The sequence below is a fragment of the Mustela nivalis genome, assembly GCF_964662115.1.
Source record: "Mustela nivalis genome assembly, chromosome: 1".
NCBI lineage: Eukaryota > Metazoa > Chordata > Mammalia > Carnivora > Mustelidae > Mustela > Mustela nivalis.
In genome coordinates this window covers 107,726,852-107,733,643 of record NC_139020.1, presented here as the reverse complement: position 1 = coordinate 107,733,643, position 6,792 = coordinate 107,726,852, and the positions used below count along the sequence as shown (strand labels likewise).

General features: G+C 47.7%; 1 protein-coding gene across 25 annotated transcripts in view; it reads right to left on the bottom strand.

Moving 5' to 3' along the window:
• LPP (LIM domain containing preferred translocation partner in lipoma) overlaps window positions 1–6,792 on the bottom strand; it is a gene marked incomplete at its 3' end in the record, with an annotated part of 643,639 nt that overhangs the window by 584,141 nt on the left and 52,706 nt on the right. The window contains exon 1 of one of the 25 annotated variants that reach the window (XM_082694107.1): window positions 6,364–6,469. The exons of the other annotated variants lie outside the window; for them this stretch is intronic. Of the gene's footprint in view, window positions 1–6,363; window positions 6,470–6,792 lie in introns of those variants that run through there. 25 annotated transcript variants of the gene reach the window in all.

The window sequence follows — 6,792 nt, the reverse complement described above, 5'->3', positions numbered from 1 at the left end:
GTACTACATTTTGGGAAATGATTCGAGAGAAAGTTAAAAGACAGAGTTACCCCTTTAAGAACTGTATTTCACCTTCCATGGTCAGTTTCTAAGCACAGCGAGGGTGAGGGGTACCTAAAGGACAGCTTCCTCCTCCAAAGGCACGCCCTCCCCGTGGCCCCGCCCACAGAGAAGTCAGAGGAGGTGGCTCTCAGAGGTGCCCCAAACCCACAGCTCCACTGATCTCCTCTAATCTGTAACTCCTGTCCGTGAAAGACCCAGAGAAGAAACCAATTGTCACGTTCCAAGCAGGATTTCCACTCTGCCTTCAGTGAAATGCCAGCACTACCCAACGTGATTAATCAGAACACAGGCTGCACACAAGCTCCAGCTTCTGTCCTGTTACCAAGCAGGAGCCAGAGGCCCATCCAGCACATTCTATGTGTGCCCAAAGCTCCCTATCACAGCGCTCCCGTCCAGGCCTGGCACCATGTGACCGGGGCTTCCAACTAGTAATGAGCCTGACGTCACCAGTTAGGTCATATGGAATCTTTCCCTTAAAGCAGCCTTTGTGAAAGGTCCCATTTGTTAAAGGCACAGGCAAGATGTTTTTCCTTCCCAGCCCTTAAAGGAGCTCCCAATCTAGAAGGAGAGACAAGATACAAAGTAGGATATGGTGCACAACCACAGAAGAACCACAGATAATGTGTGATAAATCCTCACAACGCTGTGACTTCCTATGATTATTTATACCCATTTGACAGATGAAGAGCCTCAGGTTCAAGAAGAATAACTGACCTGATGGCTCACACATCTATCAGTGTCATGGCCAACATCTGAAAGAAGATGCCATGCTCATAAGCACCACAGAGCTATACTCTATTGCCCCACAGCCCACTGTGGTGTGAGTTAGCAGAAGAGAGAACACAGAGATCCTTCCAATGTGGGGCAGCGTGCAGGGTGCAGAGTGGGTGGTGATCAGAGGTCACCTCCATCAGAAGGCGGTTTCTGTGCAGAAGCGCACAGAAGGAACAGAAGTTCTCTGGATGAAGATGGGAGAGGTCACCTTAGGCTAAGGGAACAGCATAAGCCAAAGTATGAAGGTGAGAAAAAGCAGGTATGTCTGGAAAATGGCAGGAAACATGGCTGTCTTAGGGATGAGTGAGCCAAAGCCTTGAGGAAGCTCAGAGTGGACAGGCATTGCTGTCCGGCTATGATGAGCTGGGTACTGGGGCAGGAGTTTTTATTCCTCATTGGCGAAATCAGTAAATTTACAGTCAGGGACACACAGCTGAATATACGAGGAAAATAATAAATGCTTCAAAACAGAACTATGGCACACTTTTGGCCCCACTTGGGACTCTGTGCTTCAGAGCTAAGGTGATGCACTAACCTTCCAGGACCTGGGACAGAGTCAGGAATAATGACCTCTAGGTCTCTTCTAACTGATGTACACAGGAACACTGGACCAGAACTTCTATACCTCTTTGGAATATTCCGGCCCTCCTGAGAAAAAGTCCCTACAGCTCATTAGTGAATTCCAGGCCTCAGCTGGAGCACAAGTACCCTGCCTGATGAACGGAGCACGGAGAACAGGACCAGAGTCCTAGAATCAAAAAACCCTATGCTTGATTCTTGGATTCTCCATGAATTATCTCCATGGAACCCTGAGCAAGTCACTTCCTTCTAATCAAGTTACAAATTTCTTCATTTGTAAAATGGACACAATCATACTTACAGAGCCAGGTGTGAGAATTAACAATTAATGTGTGAGATTAAAGATAAGGATATGTGTTTCTACAAGCAGCCTGACAGGTTGAGACTAGGTACTCCCCCCTCAACACCACCATGATGACAGGGGTGGTATAAAAACGGAGCAATCCTCCTGGTGAAATGTCTAAATCTGGAATTGTCAACAATTTTCCCCCTGTTGAAAATTGATCTGTATTCCCCAGGCAAGTCATTACATCTTTTTGTGCCAAATTGTTTTCATCTTTTAAATGACCCAGTAATCCCACTTTGGGCAATATACATAAGGGAATAATCCAAAAGGAAAAAAGAAGGCAATTTGTTCGGAGATGTTATTCATAGTGCTATTTCTAGCTCTTTACATATCCCTCTATTATAGCGCTTATCTCACTGTGCTGTAATTATCCACTCCCCTTCCGTACGCCTCCAAATTATCTTTGAATCAATCCCCAGCGCCTAGCACAATGCCTGGCATACAGTAAGAACTCAATAAATGTTTGTTGACTAAATGAATGGGTCATGTGAAAGAAACTTTAAAAGAAATTCAAATGAGCAAAAATAAAACGGTTTTTAAAAGATAAGGCTCAAGAGGTTTTATTAAAAAAAAAAAAATTGTTAAGACAGACTGCAAACCATTTGAAGAGAGTGTGTGAAGAAGCCCCAGGAGTGAATTTCAAGTTATTTCAACTATGATCTCTGAGCATCACCAGGCTCAGGCCCACCGTCATAGAAGAATGCCGTGAGACACTGGGGGACGTGAGGTCCCATGCGGGGTCACTTGGGTCTGGTGGTCACTTAGGTCAGAGAGCACAAGGCTCGGTCAGGATTCTTAGATTCCCAGCCTGACTCACACACAACATCACATAGACCCTATCATCTAACTTATTTTTTTTTAAGATTTCATTTATTACTTATTTTTATAGAGAGAGAACACATGGGCAGGGGGGAGGGGGAGAGGCAGAGGGGTAAAGAGAGGGAGAGAGAATGTGGAGCAGACTCCGCACTAAGCGTGGAGCCCAACATGGGGCTCGATCCCACAGCTGTGAGATCATGACCTGAGCCAAAACCAAGAGCCGGATGCTCAACCAACTGAACCACCCAGGTAACTAAATCATCCAATTTCTATGAGACCAGTTTCTCCATGCCATTGAAAAATAGGGAATTTACAGGAAAGTCCAGGCCATTAAAAGGAATTATAAAGGGGGAGGCGAGGGCCAGTAAGTTATGAAATCAAATGTCCATGAAATAGGTCTAGGAGGTACCCTTGGACCAGGGTCCTCAAGCCAAAGTGGAGCCTTGAAATCCCAGCTCTACTGGGTTCCCACTGAGCCTTCCAGACCCATCTTACAGAGTGGTTGAAGGCCGCTCACCAGGGAATCTATAGGAGGCAGGAATCCCTACAGGGTTAGACGACACATCAGGGAAAAACAATATGTTAAATACAGTCCACAAAGTCAACATCACTCTGAATGTTCCACAGGCTTGGTGGGAAAGAATGCTTTATACAAATACCCAGGGAGAGCAAAGGAAGCAGCATGTTCTGTAAGGCTTATTTTGGGGCATTCTAGCAACTCTCAGCCAGGAAGTCAGAGGCAGGAAGCCACTGCCCTCTGTTCCCTGGCCAGAAGTTCAAGGCTAGAAACCAAAGCGGGGAGCACACAGACTCCTTAGTCTGAATCAGATGCAAGTCTGTGCACCCTCCACTGCACATTTTCACCTACATCAGGGTCTCCCAGATTTCTGCCCATTGACCTCAACACTTTTTAGAAGGACACTGCACTTGATATCCTGTAGACAACCTTTCCAAAACACGTCAGGCACCAAGTCACTGCTCTCTGGACCCGCTTCTACCACCCTAATTAAAGTTACCACTACCTTTCTCCTGATTCCAGAAGGAGTCTCCTCCTAACTTCCTTGCTTCTACCCCTGCCCCCCTCCTTGTAATCCATTCCCCCGATAGCAGGCAGAATGATGCTGGTCCAATACTCAGATGCTTCCCATCACCCCTCCACTCAGGTCAGACCCTTCCCTAGCTTACTTACACCCAGCAGCCCTTACCCTGCCCTGCTATCGTGCTTCTCTCTCTGCAGCCCACTACTTCCTAGCCCTCTAGGCTCCTTCTATTACTCAAACTCTGACTCATTCCCGCTCCACAGCCTGGGCATTGACAGAACCCTCTGCATGCTTCTCCCCTCTGACTTTTGCGTGGCTGGTTCCCTGACATTCAGAGCTCAGCTTAAACATCACCACCCAGATCCTCTCCTTCATTCACTCACCGTCTGAGCACCCTGGGTGAATCCTCACAGTGTTACTTATCATTCCCTCCTGTTTATATGTTCATTTATTATCTGCCTCCTCCACACACCCCTACTAGAATGTAAGCTCCAAAGAATCATTGTTCTGTGTGTCTTTTTCTTCACTCCAAACCCAGTGCTGGCTCGGTGCCCAGAACAGTATGAAGCACATAAGTGGGAATCCAATAAACATTTAATAAAATTAGATGAATACGTGCCACCAAGGGAAGAAACCTTACAGATCCCTAAGAGCAAAGCACCCGGCACCGTGGCTAAGGCCCGGGCCTTGGAGTCGGACATGGATCACAACTGCTTGCAACTCTGGAGCTGATGGCATTTAGGCAAGTTTTCCCATTGCTCTAGAACTGACTTTCCTCGGGTAAAATGGGGATAACAGCCCCTGCGGAGTGCTAGGAGGACAGAAGGAGATCAATCATGTAGAACACCTCATGTGGGCTCAGCTCAGACTGCTCCCTGTCACGGACAACCAGTCCATCTTCCAGGTTGGAAAAACGGAGGCTCAGAAAGAAGCATCATATCCCAAATCAAACACTAAGTTAGCAACAGAGCTGGGTCAGACAGATCACACAAGCAATTTCTGTCCACTGCTCTGAACCCAGCATTCCATAGACAGAGCGGCAACAAAAACACCTGATATCACATCACTGACTTATATAGTCTGTCTTATCGCATAAAGGATCTTAAGTATCTAAGAAAGAGGCACACCATTTGTGATTTTTTTTCCCCAGGAGGAAACTGGGGAGGGAGACAGAAAAGTAAGAGGAAGGAAAGGGACAAACAAGAAGAGCCACAGATCTCCTACCATTTGCCAGAGGAGGGCTTCACGTGTGGCTTGAACACAGAGGAAAATACCTCTACAAGGTCCTTTGGAACACTTGGTTACTGAAATGTCACAGCAAGGTGTGAGGAGATAGTTGTCCCGCTCTTGCTAACCGAAATCAAACAGCTGCTCACTCCTGATCGCATGCGCTCTGACATCACACTACCTGGGTTCAAATCCCAGCTCCGCTACTGACCACGTGACTCCGAGCCACTGAAGCCCTCCAAGCCTTAGGTTCTTCCTCTCTACAATGGAGGTAAAACAATGGTACCTACAGGGATCGACACAGTGGGGTGTGTACGTATGTAATTCTCACACACGCCCCGACATGGATGAAGCATGCAGATGTTACTCCGAGTGAAACAGGGCAGTCACCAAAGGGATGATACTGGAGGATTCCACCTCACGAGAGGTGCAGAGAGAAGTCAAATTCACCAACACAGAAGGGAGAATGGCAGTTGTCAGGGGCCAGGGTGAGGGGAATGGGGAGTCCGTGTGGAACGGCTATGGTGAGTTTCAGTTTTACAGAATGAAAGGAGCTCTGGAGATGGGCTGTAGGAGAGGTTGACTGCACTCAACACTACTGAGCTGTACACTTAGAAATGTGTAGATGGTAAATGTTTTGCATTTTTTACCAAAATGAAAGATAAAGTTGAAAAAAAAAAATAGCACCTACTCATGGGTAGCGGTAGTAGAGACTCAGGGATTGAGGTCAAGTGCTTACCCCAGTGCCTGGCACCCAGAGAGCCCTCAATTTATGTCAGTGCTCCTTCTTCACCGTACCAGCATGTACACCCGCACCACCAGCCCCAACCTCTCAGTGCCCCTGTCTGTCACCACCAGAGCTGGGAAACCTCCCAAGCCCTTCCTGCTTCCAGGCAGCCTCCTGCTCTCCGGGCTCACAAGCCGCCCAACCGTAGCCATGGAGTAGGAGACATGCTGGGTGCAGATTCCCAGGGTCCTGGGCAGGACCCTGTTTCCCTGGTGCTTCAGAGCAGCTCAGGGAGCTGGGGGGCCTCCCCTTCAGCCCTGGACAGACAGAGCCTCAGAGCCCTTTCCTGTGCTATTACTATCCATCGCCTAATGCCACTGGCTTGAAAGTCTTCCCTGAACTAGAGGAAAGGACCCCCAGGTTCATCAGAAACCAAACTAACTACAAAGAACTACTCGTGGCCAGGTAGACAATCTATCAGTCTACAATCTGGTAGACTGTAAGAGAGGGCGGTGCCCTCTTAGTCTCTCTTGCTATCAGATTCTCATGGTATCAGAGAAAGCAAAGAAGGGTGTGTGTGTGTGTGTGTGTGTGTGTGTGTGTGTGTATCTACAAGTATTTGTGTGTGTGTCTGTGTATGTCTGTGTCTGTGAGTGTGTGTGTGTACATGGCTCTGTGTGTGTGTGTCTATGAGTGTGTGTCTGTGTGTACATGGCTGTGTGTGTGTGTGTGTGCGTCTGTACGTGTGTGTGTGTCTGTGTATAAAATCTGTTCAGAGTCAGGCTCACCTTTCAATGGGAATTACACTCCAGGATCCTGGCAGCTTCAAGAACGGTGCTAGAGGCTAAGACAGCAAGTGTGCTCAGTCTCTTTCAAGGCCCATGCAAAATCTCCACTGCCTGAAACAAACCGAAATAAGGGCCCCCACTACTCAGTTCTGCAGCCTGGACAAGCTGTCATCCCCTTTCAGGCAAGAAAAAGAGACAGACAGCAGAGCAGATCAGAAGGCAACAACTCACATTCCAATAACACTCCCATGACCAGAAGCAGAACAAAAGGAAGTAGAAACCGAGAAAGGGGAAAAAAAGGAAAAATTTGCAAATAAATTCAGGGATCTGAGCCCATGAACATGACAGAAAGAGGTCTGAACTGGCTGAACCAGGTGCTAGCTCTGTCTCACCCAGGGGATGGGTAAGCGTGGACAGCTCTGGCATCCG